Source organism: Bos taurus, chromosome 7 (genome assembly GCF_002263795.3).
Source record: "Bos taurus isolate L1 Dominette 01449 registration number 42190680 breed Hereford chromosome 7, ARS-UCD2.0, whole genome shotgun sequence".
NCBI classification, from domain to species: Eukaryota; Metazoa; Chordata; class Mammalia; order Artiodactyla; family Bovidae; genus Bos; species Bos taurus.
In genome coordinates this window covers 95,367,130-95,386,009 of record NC_037334.1, presented here as the reverse complement: position 1 = coordinate 95,386,009, position 18,880 = coordinate 95,367,130, and the positions used below count along the sequence as shown (strand labels likewise).

The 18,880-nt window shown below is 39.1% G+C and overlaps 1 long non-coding RNA gene across 1 annotated transcript in view; it reads right to left on the bottom strand.

Moving 5' to 3' along the window:
• LOC107132664 (uncharacterized) overlaps positions 1 to 18,880 on the bottom strand; it is a 400,010-nt gene that overhangs the window by 300,606 nt on the left and 80,524 nt on the right. Inside the window, exons 2-3 of the long non-coding RNA XR_009495406.1 lie at positions 4,631 to 4,696; positions 4,121 to 4,185 (exon numbers count right to left, since the gene is read on the bottom strand). This is a non-coding gene — a long non-coding RNA (uncharacterized lncRNA). The remainder of the gene's footprint in view (positions 1 to 4,120; positions 4,186 to 4,630; positions 4,697 to 18,880) is intronic.

Sequence of the window (18,880 nt, the reverse complement as noted above, 5' to 3'; positions counted from 1 at the left end):
GATGCCGGTCATCTCCAGCATCACTTTCCTCATGCAAGCTACCCTGGAGTTCTGGGAGAGCCTCTTAGAATACTCTCTGGCCTGTTCTCATGCATTCTCCATTTTGGAGCTAGTTAACTTTGCCAAACACAAATATGATCACATCACCACTCCCCCTCCATCCCTGCATGATTAAAACTTTTTAATGTCTTATCTTTCCTCATATGACAAACTAAAAGCTCTTTAATATTTCCAACCTGTAGAACAAGATTTGGCACAGAGCAGTTACTCAATACATTTTAATTAAATGAATGAATGAATATAACCTTCATCTATACTCTCCCTTTCTCTAATTAAGAATTCCAGAACTGACTTTCAGTTCTATCCCCTCTAATCACTAGGGTTTTCCCTCTATTTTTCACTCTCTTCCTTTCTTCCGTCTCCAGGTTAAAATTCCTACCCTCTCCCTTCAGATCAGAAGGTAACCATCGTGTCTCCAGAGCAGCCTTCCCTAACCGACCTGACTAGCCCAGAGTCGTCTGCACAGGCTTTCATTGCACCATGAGTTTCCTCTCCACGGTGCGCGTCACACTTGCAGTTTTATATGTGCTTGTATGACTAACGTCTGCTGTCCTCCTAGCCTGTAGCGCTGTGACGGCAGCCCTGTGTCTGTCAATATACCCCAGGTACTTAGCACAGTGTTTGATATTCAGAAGACAGTGAACAGATTAATAAATAGTGAACAGATTAATAAATGTATCATAAATTAACATGCAGGGTCCCCACCCTTATTACAATTAGATTTTAATATAGCTATGAAGTCTAGAAGCTCACCTGAGAGTCAAATCACAGAAGATGGGTCTCTTCCTACCCTTTTTTCTTTGAAAGTCCTTGAAAAAGTCAAAACTTCAACTTCTGAACTCCCAGGAGGCAATGTTTTAAAATATAACTTCATCTGAATAGTTACAGGACAATTTTCCTTTTTAAAAGATACTCTTCTGGGTTTTGAGATCCCCAAAATAAAGAGGGAGGCAGAATTTGCAATAATTTGCCTGATTAAAAATCTCTCTAACCTAAAGCAAGATCTTTCATATTACCAGTAAAAATGTAAACTTTTTTTCTGGGCAAAAAATAACCTATTTAAGTTTAAATACAAATAATGAGGCTTGATCCTTCTTGGGGTTTACTGGTGTGCATGCAGAATATTTGTTTTGAAGAAATCACAATGTTTTAGGCATCGATTCATGTAGTTTTTCAATATACCTGACATTTCCAGGAAAAAATTAAGCCATTAAATCACATAGTTTTGAAAAGGTTAATGTTAATATGTTTGTAGAAACTATGTCTTATTACTTTTTTGGTAAGATGCTTTGTCATAAGGAAAAAGAGGTATTTTGCACATTGCAGGCCAAAGGCAGTATCGTCCATTATAAATACTGCCGCCTGTATGGGAATGAATCATCAGAATTGGAAAAGTCTTAACACACTGAGGGTATATCTCTCTTCTCTGAAGAAGAGGTTTGGTGCCAGCATTTTAATTTTTGGATAATTTATGGTGATGTGGAGATGGAATATAGAGTTCTTTCTGGTTAAAAGCTACAACAAGCTACACCTCTGCCCCACAACTCAGGTGTAGAATTGAGTTAATAATACTCATGATACTCTGGTCTAATAGACTGGTGCTATGTCCCTCCCTTGTATCTATTTCTTTTGGTCAAGGTTCCTTCAGCCACTCCTCTCCCAAAGGTACACTCTGTTTACTATGTAAATGATTGGCTATATGTGTCTTTATAAATACAAACATTGGCCCAAAGGGAACCCACGATCTGGTGTCTGCTGGCTCTGACTTTATCTCTTCCTCTCCCTATCTCATTCTGCTTTAGCCACTCTGGCCTCCTAGCCAGTTCTTGAATTTACTATGCGCACCTCAAGGCATCCGTTCTTGCTGTTTTTTTCTGCCCAACACTCTAGTTGCTCACATGTCCATTTGACGCACTCATTTCCTTCATGTCTTCGTCCAAACATCGCTTTGTTTTTGACAAGCATGAGGGAGAAAAATTTCCTATTTTAAATAGCAATTCCTTCTTATCGCCTTCCGCCTCTGTGTTCTGCTTTTACTCAGTTGCAGTTATTGCCACCCGAGAAGAGCTGACTCATCTGAAAAGACCTCACTTGATGCTGGGGAAGATTGAAGGCAGGAGGAGAAGGGAACGACAGAGCATGAGATGGTTGGATGGCATCACTGACTGGATGAGTTTGAGTAGGCTCCAGGAGTTGGTGATGGACAGGGAGGCCTGGTGTGCTGCAGTCCATGGGGTCACAAAGAGTCAGACATGACTGAGCGACTGAACTGAACTGAACTGAACTGAGATATTTTTGTACCTATCTCTATCTGTTTTTGGCTTTCTCCTTCACTAGCATGAGTGGCAGTAGGGCATCCTGGTTAAAAGCTAGACTGTAGAGACAGGGTTACAAGGCTTGCCTTCTCACTCTACCACTTACAGTGTGATCTTCAGTAGGCAGCCCTGTGTCTCAATTTCCTAAGCTCTAAAATGGGGATGATAATAGTATCTATTTCATATGCTTACAGTCTGACCTGGAACATAATCTACACTATTTAGGTATTACTTGCTGCTGCTACTACTACATTTATTTTTATTATTAGAATTAAGCTTCACGAAGGCAGGGACTGAGTTTTCTTTGTATCCCCGTTTACTCATTAAATAAATGCTATTTTGCATGCATGTAGTTTTTTACAGAAAAAGTTTTAAGTATAACATGCATATATTAACAGAAAATGAGCATCATAAATATACAGTTCAGTGAATTTTCACAATAAAATCCATGAAACTACCATCCCTATTAAGAAATGAAATATGAGCAGTTCACCAGAAGTCCATCCCAATAACTCTGACCTTCCCCAAAAGGTAGTCACTATCTTGACTCCAATCATTATAGGTTAATTTTGTCTATTTTAAAAATCTATGTAAATAGAATCATATAGTTAGTACCCTATTGTAACAGACTTCTTTCACTAGTTGCAGCATGGAGCAGTCATTTATTCATTCTCATGACCGTACAGTATTCCAGTGAATACTATATTCAGTTAGTCTTCTAGCATGGAACTACACCGTCATTCATTTACCCATTCTTCTAGCTGATGGACACTTGGGTGACTGGTTTCTAGTTTGGGACTAGTATAAATGGTGTTGCTATAAAAACTCTCAGATATGTCTGGAGCACATAGGCATGCATGTATATATACCTAGAAGATGAATTTATTTGGAAGTAAGGCATGCTTTTGTCCAAAAGTTTTCCCAAATGGTTATACCACCTTACACTTCTTATAGCAGCAGGTCAAAGCTCCAGTGTTCATGTATTTTTAAGCAACATAAATAACTGTATTATTCAATAGATTGTGTTCTCTTTCCCACTGTTGCCATGAATACTGTGCTTTTAAGACCTACATATGTTGCTATTCACTTATTCCCTCTGCTGCTGCTAAGTCACTTCAGTCGTGTCTGACTCTGTGCAACCCCATAGACGGCAGCCCACCAGGCTCCCCCGTCCCTGGGATTCTCCAGGCAAGAACACTGGAGTGGGTTGCCATTTCCTTCTCCAGTGCATGAAAGGAAAAGTGAAAGTGAAGTTGCTCAGTCGTGTCCAACTCTTTGCGACCCCAGAGACTGCAGCCTACCAGGCTCCTTCGTCCATGGGATTTTCCAGGCAAGAGTACTAGAGTGGGGTGCCATTGCCTTCTCTGACTTATTCCCTCTAACTACTGCATAACATTTTAATATTATATCTTCATAAATGAATCATTTTTTCTGATTATTTGAAATTGTACTTGTCAGTGTAGAAGGTTTTTGTTTGCTTGCTCAGCACCCATTCCACTCTTCTTCCATCCTGACAACTAACTGTGCTCATCTACATGGACAAGTGCTCCAACCCCAGTCCCCAGAGGTGACTCTTAGGTCACCCAAACTAATCTGGTACTTTTATTTCCCTTGTGACCCTGTTCTGGCCAATGAGACTTGAAGAGAAGTCTGTGCAGGCTGGAACAGTGGAAAGGTCCTTCTTCTGACAAGGTTTCTTACTAAACGTTTCCAAGACACACAAAGAAGAGGCCCTCTTTTCTTACCTGGACAGTTGTGTGAGACTGTGTTAGCCAGAACTGCTGCAACCATCTCCTGACCATGGAGGGAGCTGGATGAAAGTTGAAAAAAAACTGAGTCAATCATTATAGCACTAAGCCAGGAGCCACCCTACCTCCAGACCTGTCAGATGAGAAAACTATTTTAATTAGATTTTCTTACTTGCAAGCAAAATGGTCCTATTACAATTAAAACATTAGCATCAGCTTGTTCTTTAAAAGCTATTTTATATTAAAGTGGATTCATAGAACACTGGGCTTCCCCATGACTCAGTCAGTAAAGAATCTGCCTGCAATGTGGGAGACCCAGGCTCAATCCCTAAGTTGGGAATATTCCTTGGAGGAGGAACTAGAAACCCACTCCAGTACTGTTGTCTGGAGAATCCCATGGACAGAGAAGCCTGGTGGGCTACAGTCCATGGGGTCGCAAAGAGTCAGATACAACAGCAATTAAGCACAGCATAGCAAGGAGATTCTGGTGAGGAAGATAAAACTCACTGGTTGCCTTAGGCCACAGTCGCTGGCTCAACCTTTAGCACCAGAGTGAGGCTTCAGCCACATGATCTGAAATTAGATGTAGAGAGGTGGGTCGTCAGAAGAAAATCAGTGAAGCAAATGTCAGTGCCAATGAACCACGCCTCCGGTTTTGCACACCTTTTGTAGTTCTCTCCCTTCAATTTGGGGACCTCCAGCTAGCTTTTTAAAAAACAGACCTTTGTATATTGTCACCCTGCTTATTTAATTTATATGCAGAGCGTGTCATGTGAAATGCTGGGCTGGATGAATCACAAGCAGAAGTTGACTGCCATGAGAAATATCAACAACCTTAGACAGGCAGGTGATACCACTCTAACGGCAGAACATGAAGAGGGATTGGAGAGCTTCTTGATGAGGGTGAGAGAGGAGAGTAGAAAACCCAGCTTAAAACTCAACATTCAAAAAACTAAGTTCACAGCATCCAGTCCCATCACTTCAAGGCAAATAAAAAGGGGAAAAGTAGAAGAAGCAACATATTTTATTTTCTTGGGCTCCAAAATCATTGCTGGTGGTGACTGCCGTCATGAAATTAAAAGACATTTGCTCCTTGGAAGAAAAGCTATGACAAACCTAGATAGCACATTAAAAAGCATTGACATCACTTTGCCGATAAAGGTCTGTATAGTCAAAGCTATGATTTTTCCAGTAGTCACGTACAGATATGAAACTTAGACCATAAAGAAGACCGAGAGCCAAAGAACTGATGTTTTCAAATTGTGGCGCTGGAGAAGACTCTTGAGAGTCCCTTGGATTGCATGGAGATCAAACCAGTCAATCCTAAAGGAAATCAACCCTAATATTTACTAGAAGGGCTGATACTGAAGCTGAAGCTCCAATACTTTGGCCACCTGATGCAAAGAGCCGACCCATTGGAAAAGATCCTGATGCTGGGAAAGATTAAGGGAAGAAGGAGAAAGGGGCAAAAGAGAGTGAGATAGTTGGATAGCATCACCGACTCAAAGGACACGAATTTGAACAAACTCTGGGAGATAGTGGAGGACAGAGGGGCCTGGTGTGCTGCAGTCCATGCGGTTACAAAGAATTGGACACGACTTAGTGACTGAATAACAAAAACAAAAATTTTTAAGAAAGGTTTTAGATCTGTCAGAAAAATAAGGCCATAGTACACACAATTCTCACATGCCCCCTCCCTGAATTTCTCCTACTAATAATAACATCTTATATTTGCATGGTATATTTGTTATAATAAATAAAACCTTATTAACGCATTATTATTAACTAAAGTCCATAGTAGTTTATCCAGAGTTCCTTCAGTTCAGTTCAGTTCAGTCGCTCAGTCATGTCCGACTCTTTGTGACCCCATGGACTGCAGCATGCCAGGCCTCCCTGTCCATCACCAACTCCCAGAGTTTACCCAAACTCATGTCCATTGAGTCAGTGATGCCATCCAACCATCTCATCCTCTGTCATCCCCTTCTCCTCCTGCCTTCAATCTTTCCCAACATCAGGGTCTTTTCAAATGAGTCAGCTCTTCGCATAAGATGGCCAAAATACCAGAATTTCAGCTTCAACATCAGTCCTTCCAATGAACACCCAGGACTGATTTCCTTTAGGATGGACTGGTTAGATCTCCTTGCAGTCCAAGGGACTCTCAAGAGTCTTCTCCAACACCACAGTTCAAAAGCATCAATTCTTTGGCACTCAGCTTTCTCTATAGTCCAACTCTCAAATCCGTACATGAGTACTGGAAAAACCATAGCCTTGACTAGACAGACCTTTGTTGACAAAGTAATGTTTCTGCTTTTTAATATGCTGTCTAGGTTGGTCATAACTTTCCTTCCAAGGAGTAAGCATCTTTTAATTTCATGGCTGCAATCACCATCTGCAGTGATTTTGGAGCCCAGAAAAATAAAGTCAGCCACTGTTTCCACTGTTTCCCCATCTATTTCCCATGAAGTGATGGGACAAGATGCCATGATCTTAGTTTTCTGAATGTTGAGCTTTAAGCCAACTTTTTCACTCTCCTCTTTCACTTTCATCAAGAGGTTCTTTAGTTCTTCTTCACTTTCTGCCATAAGGGTGGTGTCTTCTGCATATCTGAGGTTGTTGATATTTCTCCCAGCCATCTTGATTCCAGCTTGTGCTTCATCCAGCCCAGCATTTCTCATGATGTACTCTGCATAGAAGTTAAATAAGTAGGGTGACAATATACAGCCTTGACGTACTCCTTTTCCTATTTGGAACCAGTCTGTTGTTCCATGTCCAGTTCTAACTATTGCTTCCTGACCTGCATACAGGTTTCTCAAGAGGCAGGTCAGAGTTCCTTAGTTTCCACCTAACATCTTTTTCTGCTCCAGGGTCTAATCCGGAATACCACATTACATTTACATGTCATTGTCTCCTTCAGTTCATCTTGGTTGTAACAGTTTTTCAAAATTTGCTTTTGATGACCTTAACAGTTTTGGGGAATATATACCAAGTATTTTGTGGGATTTCCTTCTACTGAAACTTATTTGATGTGTTTCTCATAATTAGACCGGGGTTATGGGTTTTTGGTGACGCTAGAGGTAAAGAACCCGCCTGCCAATGCAGCAAACCTAAGAGATGCAGGTTCGATCCCTGGATCAAGAAGATCTCCTGGAGAAAGGAATGGCAACCCACTCCTGTATTATTGCCTGGAGAATCCCATGGACAGAGGAGCCTGGTGGGCTACAGTCCATGGGGTCGCACAGAGTCAGACATGACTGACTACTATTATTGACTGACTACATAACTGACTACTATTTTCATGGGTTTTGGAAGGACCAGCACAGAAGTGCCATTTTTATCACAACATATCAAGGATAAATATTGTTAACATGACTTATCACTGTTGATACTGACCTTGATCATACAGCTGAGATACTCTTTATTTACCCTGTTATATTCTGTGCTATTTGGAAGGAAGTCAAAATGAACAAATTAGGGATTCATGCTTTCCCTTCTTGCAGTGAAATATCTACACACATACATTATCTGGAGTTCTTCTTCAAGGGAGGTTTGTCTCTTCTCTCACATTTATTTATTAATTTAATCATTTATTTCTATTAGTATGGATCCACTGGATCCCTGTCTTATACTTTGGTGATAATCCAATATTATGTACTTGTTTTATTGCTCAAATCATTTTTGCTTTGGCTGTTGGGAGTTCTATTGGTTGGCACCTGTGTGTGACTTGCATGCTCAGTCACTCAGTTGTATTTGACTCTTTGCAACCCCATGGATTATAGCCTGCCAAGCTCCTCTGTCCATGGAAATTTAGGCAAGAATACTGGAGTGGGTTGCCATTTCCTCCACCAGGGGACCATTCCAACCCAACGATCTAACCCACATCTCCTGCATTGGCAGTCAGATTCTTTACCATTGCACCACTGGGGAAGCTCTTAGCTTTCTACTGATTGAATAAAACAAATGATGCCATATGTCTTCCAAAGCTTTGTTATCAAAAGCTTTGTAGCTTCTGCAAGAGTATCTTAAACCTTTACTCTGGGAGAAACAGCCACCCTGTTAAAATTCTAACTGCAATGAGACTGTAGTACTGTGAGGAATCCCAAACTAGCCATATGAAGAGGTCATGTGTTAACAGAAAGAGAGATACCGCCTTCTAACTCTTCTAGCCATCTAGCCATTCTAGCTAAGGAGCCAAATATGTGAATCAAGAAGCCATCTTAGATATCTAACCCACTCAAGACTTCAGATTACTCTAGCTCTGCCACCATCCGAATGCAACTATATGAGAGGCTCCAAGCAAGAATTCCAAGTTCAGCAGAGTCCAGGCAATCTACAGAACCATCTATGATAACAATGAACTGCTATTTTAAGGCACTAAATTTGGGGACAGGGGGTGTGATGCAGTAAAAGATAACTGAAACAGATGCAAAACTCTATCAGCTGCAGTATTAACTCTCAAATTAGAACAAGTTTTAGTAAATAGCATATGGTAATGATTTTCTTGTTTTATCACTCAGAAGAAAACATTTATCTAGACATATGTGACAAAACTGTTAATGAATCTTTTTCTTCTCCAATACAGTTATTTAACTTCTGGGGCTCTTGAGGTAACATTTTGATCAGAAACATTGCTCCATAGCGACAGTGAGCTTTCTCAAAATAATAGTCTCAGTTCAAAACCAGCAGTATTTGTCTTGAATAACTCTGTTGCCTGCCTAACAATGAGTCACAGCAAAGTAGACTTTGGAGTAGAATTTTCAGGTGGCAGAATGTTTAAGAATTCAGAAACCAGAAGTGTTTCCTAGTGTCATGGTGGGAAATATATTTCTACATTTGAGACAATCTAAACTTCTATTGGCACTTTCACGGAGATGTGGGGAACGCAGGTCTCCATTCTTACAGGGGGTGGAAACTGTTGCCTTTCTACTTGAACTGTACATTTCTGGGAGTTACAGGGGGTGGGGCTGAGGGAGACGAGGACACAGTGAGGAAAGAAACCAAAATCACTTTCAGAAGAGATAAGTGTCCAGATTATATTACCAGATTCAAGAAAGCTGTGACATCTATTTTTTTTTTCCTTCAAGAGAAGATAATTTGGATTTCTATTTTACTCCTGGTTCCCCTCCTCTCTTTACTCTTATTTCCTATCTCTCATTGAAAACAGTTTGCTCTCATTTTATTTAAAAATATACTTAAGTTTCACTACTATGTACTCATTTTATCTAAATCTGAAATAATTTGACTTGGCTTGGGTTTAAGTTTATCTTGAGATAATGAACAAAGTATTTGTCTAACAAATTAATAGAATAAACAAGGCTAAGAAGAGTTTATTTCAAATAGTTAAGGTCAGAATATTTTGGGTCCTAAATATTAACTGTGTCTATAAATACACGCTGCTAACCTGCAAGCTTCCCTGGTGGCTCAGTGGTAAAGAATCCTCCTGCCAATGTAGGAGACACGGATTCAATTTCTAGGATGGGAAGATGCCCTGGAGAAGAAAATGGCAACCTGCTCCAGTATTCTTGCCTGGAGAATTCCATGGACAGAGGAGCCTGGCGGGCTGCAGTCCATGGGGTCACAAAAGAGTCAGACACAACTGAGTGACAAAACAACAGCAACAAAAACACACAGTAATTAAAGTTGCCAAAACAATAAAAGGATACTTCTTTTTAAATAGTCACCAAGAAGGGCCACTAGAGTCTAGAGAAAGAAGGTTCCTAGACAGTGTATTAAAAAGCAAGGACATCATTTTGCCAACAAAGGTCCATCTACTCAAGGCTACGGTCTTTCTAGTAGTCATGTATGGATGTGAGAGTTAGACCATAAAGAAAGCTGGGCACCAAAGAATTGATGCTTTTGAACTGTGGTGTTAGAGAAGACTCTTGAGAGTCCCTTGGACAGCAAGGAGATCAAACCAATCAATCCTAAAGAAAATCAGTCCTGAATATTCATTGGAAGGACCGATGCTGAAGCTGAAGCTCCAATACTTTGGCCACCTGATACAAAGAGCGGACTACTTGGAAAAGATCCTGATGCTGGGAAAGATTGAAGGCAGGAGGAGAAGAGGGCGACAGAGGATGAGATAGTTGGATAACATCACTGATTCAATGGACATGAACTTGGGAAACCTCCAGGAAATGGTGAGGGACAGGGAGGCCTAGCATACTGCAGTCCATGAGGTCACAAAGAGTCAGACATGACTTGGCAACTGAACAACAACAGACTTTTATACATGCTGCTTTTTATCTTGCTTTTTTCACTGAATTTAGACTTAGAGATCTTTTTATCTGTCATGCTAAACTAGGCAATTTCATTCACTACATTTCATTTCCAGCCATGGTAGGTGTGAGTTAAGTGTACTTGCTAAGTCGCTTCAGTTGTGTCTAACTCTTTGTGACCCTATGGACCGTGGCCTCCCAGGATCCTCTGTCCATGGGATTCTACAGACAAGGATTCTAGAGTCGGTTGCCAAACCATCCTCCAGGGGATCTTCCAGTCCCAGGGACTGAACCCATATCTGTTCTTCTCCTGCATTAGCAGGCAGGTTCTTTACCACTACTGCCACCTGAGAATCCCATTTGAGCTGCAGTGAGATAATACTATCAAAGGCAGAGTGGGAGAGGAGACTTATTTTGCCCAACTTATCACATCAGAGTAGCTAAGCAGGGGTGGGGAGGTCATTACATAATAAGATGTCTTAAACATCAGAAGTCATCATCCTACACATGAGTTGCAATTAACAAATTGCAAATACAGCAGCCACAGATTGTTAGCTGCCCACACACACACACACACAGACATGGAAACACTAAATCAGTGACCATGCTAGAATTCCTAAATAAGAAAATTTCAACACTTCTCTTTAAGTGCCCAACCCCTCTATGCCCACTCTCCACATTATACTTTCCAGAGGTGAATTTACCAGATGTAGTGTTTCCTAGATGGCAACCCATTCCAGTATTCTTGTCTGGAAAATCCAATGGACAGAGAAGCCTGATGGCCTACACTCCAAGGGGTCACAAATGAGTCAGACATGACTTAGCAACTAAACAGAAGCAATTTCCTAGACTCAAGAATGTTAGGAGTTTTGTGAAAACTTCGGATTCCCACCCCCATCCCTTGGATATTCTTATCTAGATTTGAATCTATGCTTTTAGGGAAAAATGTTTTAAGATGCTAAATACATTTTCATGCCTATGTTGAAACAATTCTCTAAGGGACTAGTCCTTATAATTAGATTCTGAATATCTTATTAGGTGTTTTTTCTAATGGCTATTTTAAAGGCATCTTTTAGAGAAGAACATCCCAAAGTTTTTCATGATGATAAATATATTAAGAGTTAATACTTGTTTGGCACACTGGAGGAGGCTACTGTCAGCCAGAAGCAACAGATCCAGGGGTTTTAGAAGCATGGCAAGATGAAAAGTGGCATTTCATAGTATAATGGTTGGGAAATTTTGCTTTGGGGGGAAGCAGAAAAGAAAGTACCTTGGGAGGAAGGAGAAAAGAAAGTGGCATTTGTTTAGCTCTTGTATATGTGGTGCTATATTTTAAGGCTTTATCTTGCTTACAATCTACTTAGAATAGACAAATGTGTATTACTTCCTCCATTTTAAAGAAAAGCTAAGACAGTCGGTTTTAGATCAAACCTCTTCCAAAGATTGAGTCAAAGACTAGAATTTGAACTGACATTTCTGGCTCCTATGTCCAAAATTTTTTTAGCATTGCCTCAAATGGTAACCAATACATAGCTCAAAGATTAGGAATGTTCAAGAAAAACTCAAATGACACAACTCTCCTGGATGTATTTTGTCTTCAACTCTAGTTGCTGACGCCAGAACACAATTCTCTTTGTAGTCACTAGTCTCCAAGCTGACCCCAGTGACCTTGCCTCTTGGCATTCCTGCTCTGATATTCCTCCTCCAAAATTATATCAGGATTGGTTTGTATAAACAATAAAATACAGAAGACACACTGATAAGTAACTTCCAAGATAGGTTAGGGAGACTCTAGCTCCCATGAGGTGAGGAGACTTGAGCAGTCTCATGGAGAGGCCCACATAGGTCGGGCGTGCCAACAGGCTTGGGAATGCACCACCTTGGAAGCAGCTCCTTCCGCACCAGTCAGGTCTTCAGATGACTGCAGTCCCAGCTGATCTCTTAATTGTAGCTTCCTAAGCCACCCCGAGTCAGAGCCCCCCAGCAAATCTGCTCCCAGATTCCTGACTCACAGAAACTGTAAGATAATAACAAACGTATTGTTTTATGCCTCTAATTGTAGTAGTAATTTGTTATACAACAACATGTAACTAGTACAGGTTTCTAATACATGGATTGAAGAACAAAACACAGTAGGCATTTGCCTCTATTACATTGATATATTCCACAGTCACTTGAAATAAGAAAAAAAAAAGTAAGATTTTTTTTTCCTGAAAATAAATAAATAAATGAAGTATTTTAAAAAGACTTTTGTTACACTTTCCAAACACTGTTAACTTTTTGTTTTGCTTCATCAAGGACTGGTATGGAAAACAGAACAAAAGCAGCGGAGCAAGGTCATTTCAACTAAATAGTGAGGGCAAATATCGACATTTGATATTTGAACCAGTATGACTGAAAAATAAAATAACCTACCAAGTGGGCAGGAGAAGTGGTTTTGTAAACCCAGCTCAGTGCTGTGCCAAACTGACATATGGCCTCCAATGACAAACTATGTCTTCAGGCTAAAGCTGAAGCACATGTTTGCTCATTGGTTTATCAGCTAGAAAACAAAGTAATTCTGTTAATTACCACCAGAAGACCCAGAGAGAGAAAAATAAGTGGAACTGAATTTTCCTCCGTCCAAGGTAGAGATGTTTTTTGTTTTTCTTTTCCTTTTTTTTTTTTTTTTTGTCATGTTCTAGGAAAAGAAACCTATAATTAGGTCTAAAGAAAGTTCATTTAAATCTGTGATAATTTCTTAATCATCCATATAAAAATATTTCCAAGAAAGGAATGAATACCTAAGGGAAATATAGCTAACAGGTCATAACGACATGATATCATAGGAATACCAATATTACCACAGCACGTTCATTTGGGCTTTATTTTTGCCAAGTATATTTTTCATTATTTGTACCTACTACCCATCAAAGCAATATGGTATAATAGGTTAATAGTCCAACTCACAATTTCTAAATGAGGGAACTCAGATGGGCTGGATAAGTACAAAAGTGGTTTCTATAAACATTGAGAACTAAACCTGGGTAATGGTATCTAGCTCGTGGGCACTTGTCTTTCATACGGCAAGTCCCAGAATGGGGGTGGGAGATGAAAGGGAGGAGAGGTGGTGAAGCAAACTACTTAAAAGTAACCTCTTCCTCCGTACCCTCATCCCCAGGACTCTGGTATTCCTAAAATCTTTCCATCCTGCTCTAAATCTGTCAGGGGACTGCAAATACTGCTGCTTGCTGTACATCCTATGACCTAAATCCAATCTGTCCACAATGCCATCCCACCAATCATTAACCTAAATGAGGCTGACCCAGCACGGGCCTCCAGGTTACCCTTAACAGGCCTGTCCATTGCCCTCTATCGAGTCAACCTCAGGCCCATGAGAGAAGCAGTTTACTCAGGTCCCCCCTCTAACATCTGCAGGACTGGAGCAGGAACACAAATGGAGAGCCATATTTAAAAGCTACAAATCAGGCTAACAAAACTGTTAGCTAAAATGTCTTAGCATCCTACCTTGAAATTCTCATACCAACAAAAATTTTTCCAAATATGTGCAGAAGCTTTGGGTTTTATGTGACTGAAAATCAGCAAAATAACAAAGACTACTAAAGGGAATAATTGCACCTGTCTGAGTGATATTTGGATGAGTAATAAGGACATCTATAATTTATAAAGTATACATTTATTCTATAAAATACATTTTTCTTGCCTCTGGCTCAGCAAAGTTATTAATTATGTTGTTAAATCAAGATTTTCAGGGAATTCCCTGACGGTCCAGTGGTTAGGACCTCACACTTTCATTGCTGAGGGACCAGGGTCAATCCCTGGTCTGGGAACTAAGATTCGGCTAGCTGTGTGGCACAGCAAAAAAAAAAAAAAAAAAAACTTTTCACATAATTTGAATTCTGACAGCAAATGCCAAATAGATGACCTTTCTTAGATTGAAATTATTGCAGAGTTTTTTATTAATTTCCTTTGGAAAACCTTAGCTCTGCTGAGATAGTAGCAAATGGAACTGTCAATAAAATTTCCAAAGCAACATTCAGTTCAGAAGTGAACATTCATGTCACATTTCAGACTCAAACACTGTAAAGGGTTTGCATGTGATAAATTATCATCTCAAAAAATATTATAAAGTATTTTAATTTCATCACATAGGTTGCTATCACAATGTGATTCTTCGGAATCTCTTAAGACAATATTCAGATTCATACAATAATTCTCAATTCTTCTGCTTTCACATTTTTCAACTTCAGAATATCATAAAAAATTTAAAATTGTAGTGCTCTTCATTTGTTCAAATCTTTCTTTGGTTTCTAATGGTCAGAAAATAGCCTTTATAGAAGTGAGTTTGGGTGTTTGTTTTTCTGTATGTGAATTTTCTCCTTTGGGGTCATATGAGCATTTTTATTTCTTCATTTAAATTTTCTAACTTTTTTGGATTGTCATTTTTGCTACTTATTGCACATGTAGTTTCTTTCTATTTATAAAAACCACTTCTTTAAATTCTAAGAGTTTTTCAATCCTTTTAAAAGTAGCCAAATTTAGATTTTTTCCCTAAGCTTTTGCTAATATTATTAATAGAAAATAAATATGTGACTAGACATACTCAAAATTAATTTCATTTTCTGCCAAAAACCACAATTTACTATTTGAGAAACTTTCTGTTATTTTACTTGACTGTCCTAAGACATTTTGAACCTTGTTTAAATCTAACCACTTTAGCAGCATTTGATCAGCACTCCCATTGTTTATCTGTGAGTATTTATTAGGTCAAATTCTATGTTTTTCTCAAGATGTTCCACCTTTGGACGGACCCTGAAAATACTATATATAATGTTTAAACTGTTCCAAAGAATGTCAACAATATCAGAGGTATCGAGACTATGTCTCTTCGTAGAAAATTCAAACCATGCAGTGTAAATGGCTGGAGAAGGCGATGGCACCCAACTCCAGTACTCTTGCCTGGAAAATCCCATGGACGGAGGAGCCTGGTGGGCTGCAGTCCATGGGGTCGCTAAGAGTCAGACATGACTGAGTGACTTCACTTTCACTTTTCACTTTCCTGCATTGGAGAAGGAAATGGCAACCCACTCCAGTGTTCTTGCCTGGAGAATCCCAGGGACGGGGGAGCCTGGTGGGCTGCCGTCTATGGGGTCGCATAGAGTCGGACACGAATGAAGCGACTTAGCAGCAGCAGTGTAAATGGCATGAAGAGTCCTTCTGGACTTTTCACCAAAATCACCTTTGTTGTTATCAACCATGTTATTATCAGTAACACAGATTTGCTCTCAACAATCTCTTAAATTAGAGTCTAAAATTGAAATTGTTTTTTTTTGACTCTTCCTTCAGTCAAAAAGTTGTACTTTTTACAACAGTTTAGAAACCAATGAGAGATTCCTTAATTTAAACTTCCTTCCTTTATTCTCCTGGTCACCAGTGTATAAATAAATAAATGTTATATATGTAGCAATACTTTGGATTCTGGGACTTCCCGGTGGCTCAGCAGGTAAAGAAGATGCCTGCAATGCAGGCAACACAGGAGACATGGGTTCAGTCCCTGGGTTGGAAAGATCCCCTGAAGTAGGAAATGGCAACCCACTGCAGTATTCTTGCCAGGATAATCCCAACGACAGAGGAGCCTGGGGGGCTACAGTCCATGGAGTCACAAAGAGCTGGATATGAGTTAGTAACTGAGCACATGGCACTTAGACTTTGGATACTGGTACAACAAAGTTGAACTGAATACTCTTCCCTTTTTAAAATTTGGGAGATGATTTTTTATCTCATTTTAATATCTCCTAAATTAATAATTTCATTTTTATTTCTCCTTACTAGAGAATTACCATTTGTTTCATTATTTTTTACTCATCCTAAGTCTTTGGTCATTCTTTCCTCAAATTTCAAAACCACTTATACAAATCCTAAACACTTACCATTACATTCTATCAATATTTTGCTGTTCTGCCATGAAAGGCATCACTAAACTTGGTTGAATGTTAGACACACAATTATTCTGTAAAAAAGATTATGACCATATACTAGTTGACATTTATTTGTGAAATATTATTAGTCTGCTATTTGCTTGTCTCTTTTTTCAATTCTAGTAATTACATCTGTATTTTTTGTGTGCAAAGGACATTTCATGGCATTTTAATTGAGAATTTAAGTGCTTCTTATTACAAATACGTTCATTGGCTGAAATCTATCATAAAGATTGACTGTGAAATATGTTAACAGTGATAACAAAACAGTTTCTAAAGAGAGAATATAAAATCACATTCTATTTGAAAGAAATTCAGAATAAAATGAAACACAAAAATTCTGCCATGTTCATGCAATGGAAAATCATAATCATTAATTTGAAACCAAATGCGTTTTATTAGCAACATTCAAACTGTCAAAAGGACATGGTGTCACCATTTCCAAGAACATCCAGTCAAATTGGATTTCTTCATGTATTTGCTGATTTTAAGATGATTTGTTTCTCCATCTTCTAAAGGATAGGCCAGAGTTATGTTTGTTGTTTCTGAGTTATGAAAGTGATATAAAGTTGATTCTTTTTCATTCTCATTGTTTTAATTAGTCATTAAATCTTCATTTAATAGAGTATATAAAATTTCAAGGTTTTTTTTATCTGACCCACTTAAGTTGTAGATTTGATGAGAATAATGTTCATGTTAATTTGCATTGTTTTGAATAGTGGTTAAATCCTCATTAAATAAGAACTTGTAATCTCTTATTTGCAAATTCTGTTAGGGTCATACTCAACAGAAGTCTGCTCACTTCCATTGTTCCAATATTTTTATTTTAAATTAAGTAGAATCTTCTTGGACTTCCCTGTTGGCTCAGACAGTAAAGAATCTGCCTGCAGTGCAGAAAACCGGGGTTCAATTCCTGGGTCAGGAAGATCCCCTGGAGAAGGGAATGACAACCCACTCCAGTATTCTTGCCTGGAAAATTCCATGAACAGAGGAGCCTAGTGGGTTATAGTCCAGAGGGTCACAAAGAGTTGGACATGACTGAGCGACTAACCCTTTCACTTCCCAGGACTCTTCTTTGAAATTTTTCTATTTCTTTTTTCTCCCCAGTTTTATTTATATCCTAATTATTCTTTCCCTGCCCTCATTCTCAATGATTTAAAAGACTTAAAAGTAAATGTTAACATTTAAATGGTATAAAATTTTGATTATATTAATCAAAAATGTAGGACTTCCCTGGTGGTCCAGGTTAAGAACCTGCCTTGCAATACAAGGACCCTGGTTCTCTCCGTGGCCCAGGAAGACCCCACACGCTGTGGGGCAGCTGAGCCCATGTACCACAACTAACGAGCCCGTGTTCTGGATCCTGAGAGCCACAACTACCAAGCCCACATGCCAGATCTACTGAAATCCAAGCCCTCAAGAGCCTGTGTTCTGCAGCAAGAGAGGCCACCGCAATGAGAAGCCCTCACACCACAACCAGAGAGTAATCCCTGAATGCCACAAATAGAGAAGGCCCACGCACAGCAACAAAGATCCAGTACAGCCAAAAATAAATAAATATTTTTAAAAAACAAAAAATGTTTTAAAGTAAATTTCAAATGCAGAAAAGTAAAAACTTTTCATGTGTTAACAGTTATTTCTCTTTTAAAATATGTACAAGTATTAAACTTGTATATACAATGCAAACTGTAATGAATATCAAATTATGAAATGAAATTAAATAATCCTGGAATTTTTATTTTAATATTTGAAATTTTAATTAATCTTATTAAACATTTTTACAAAAATAAAACTATTTGCATCTCTCACATTCAACGTCCATCTAGTTGCCGATGTTAACAACTAGTATCATTCTTTATATTATGTTTAGACACAGGAGCATACAAATTTAAGAGTAATATGAATTGTTTAATACTGTGAAACATTCCTCAGCCATCATGTGCAATAACTGCAAATACTAAACAAATATGGAGTAAGTCCAGAACCATGAATTGCTTTTATATGGAGAGAAGGAAGAAAACGGATGCTCAGCACTAGTGGGAAGTGAAACTTCATAATGCAAGTACCCATTGTATTCAAGCTATGAAAAGGATTTGACAAGTTAATTATTTATCTTTTCTCTTTTTTAAGTGTTCTGCTGTTCAAACTCTCTCTGGACGGCTGAAGCTTTCTCCTTTTCTTATATTGAGGGTAGCATAACCAATGATACTTCAGAGCATGTGGATGCAATTGCTAATGAGTGGTGGTCGCAAGCATGAATGTTTAGTGCCAGAAGGGCCTTCTGGCACTTAAAAACTTACTAAGTATTGTATATATTTGTGATTTGAGGGTCCTTTGCCGCACCGAGCCCAGAGCCTCATTTTCCCAGATCTAAGTAGGAAACTGAGCTCATGCTTCCATCTTTCCTCTCCCCCTTTCTTAGTCCACTGCCTTGCCGCTGCTGCTGCTAAGTCGCTTCAGTCGTGTCTGACTCTGTGCGACCCCATGGACTGCAGCCTACCAGGCTTCTCCGTCCATGGGATTCTCCAGGCAAGAACACTGGAGTGGGTTGCCATTTCCTTCTC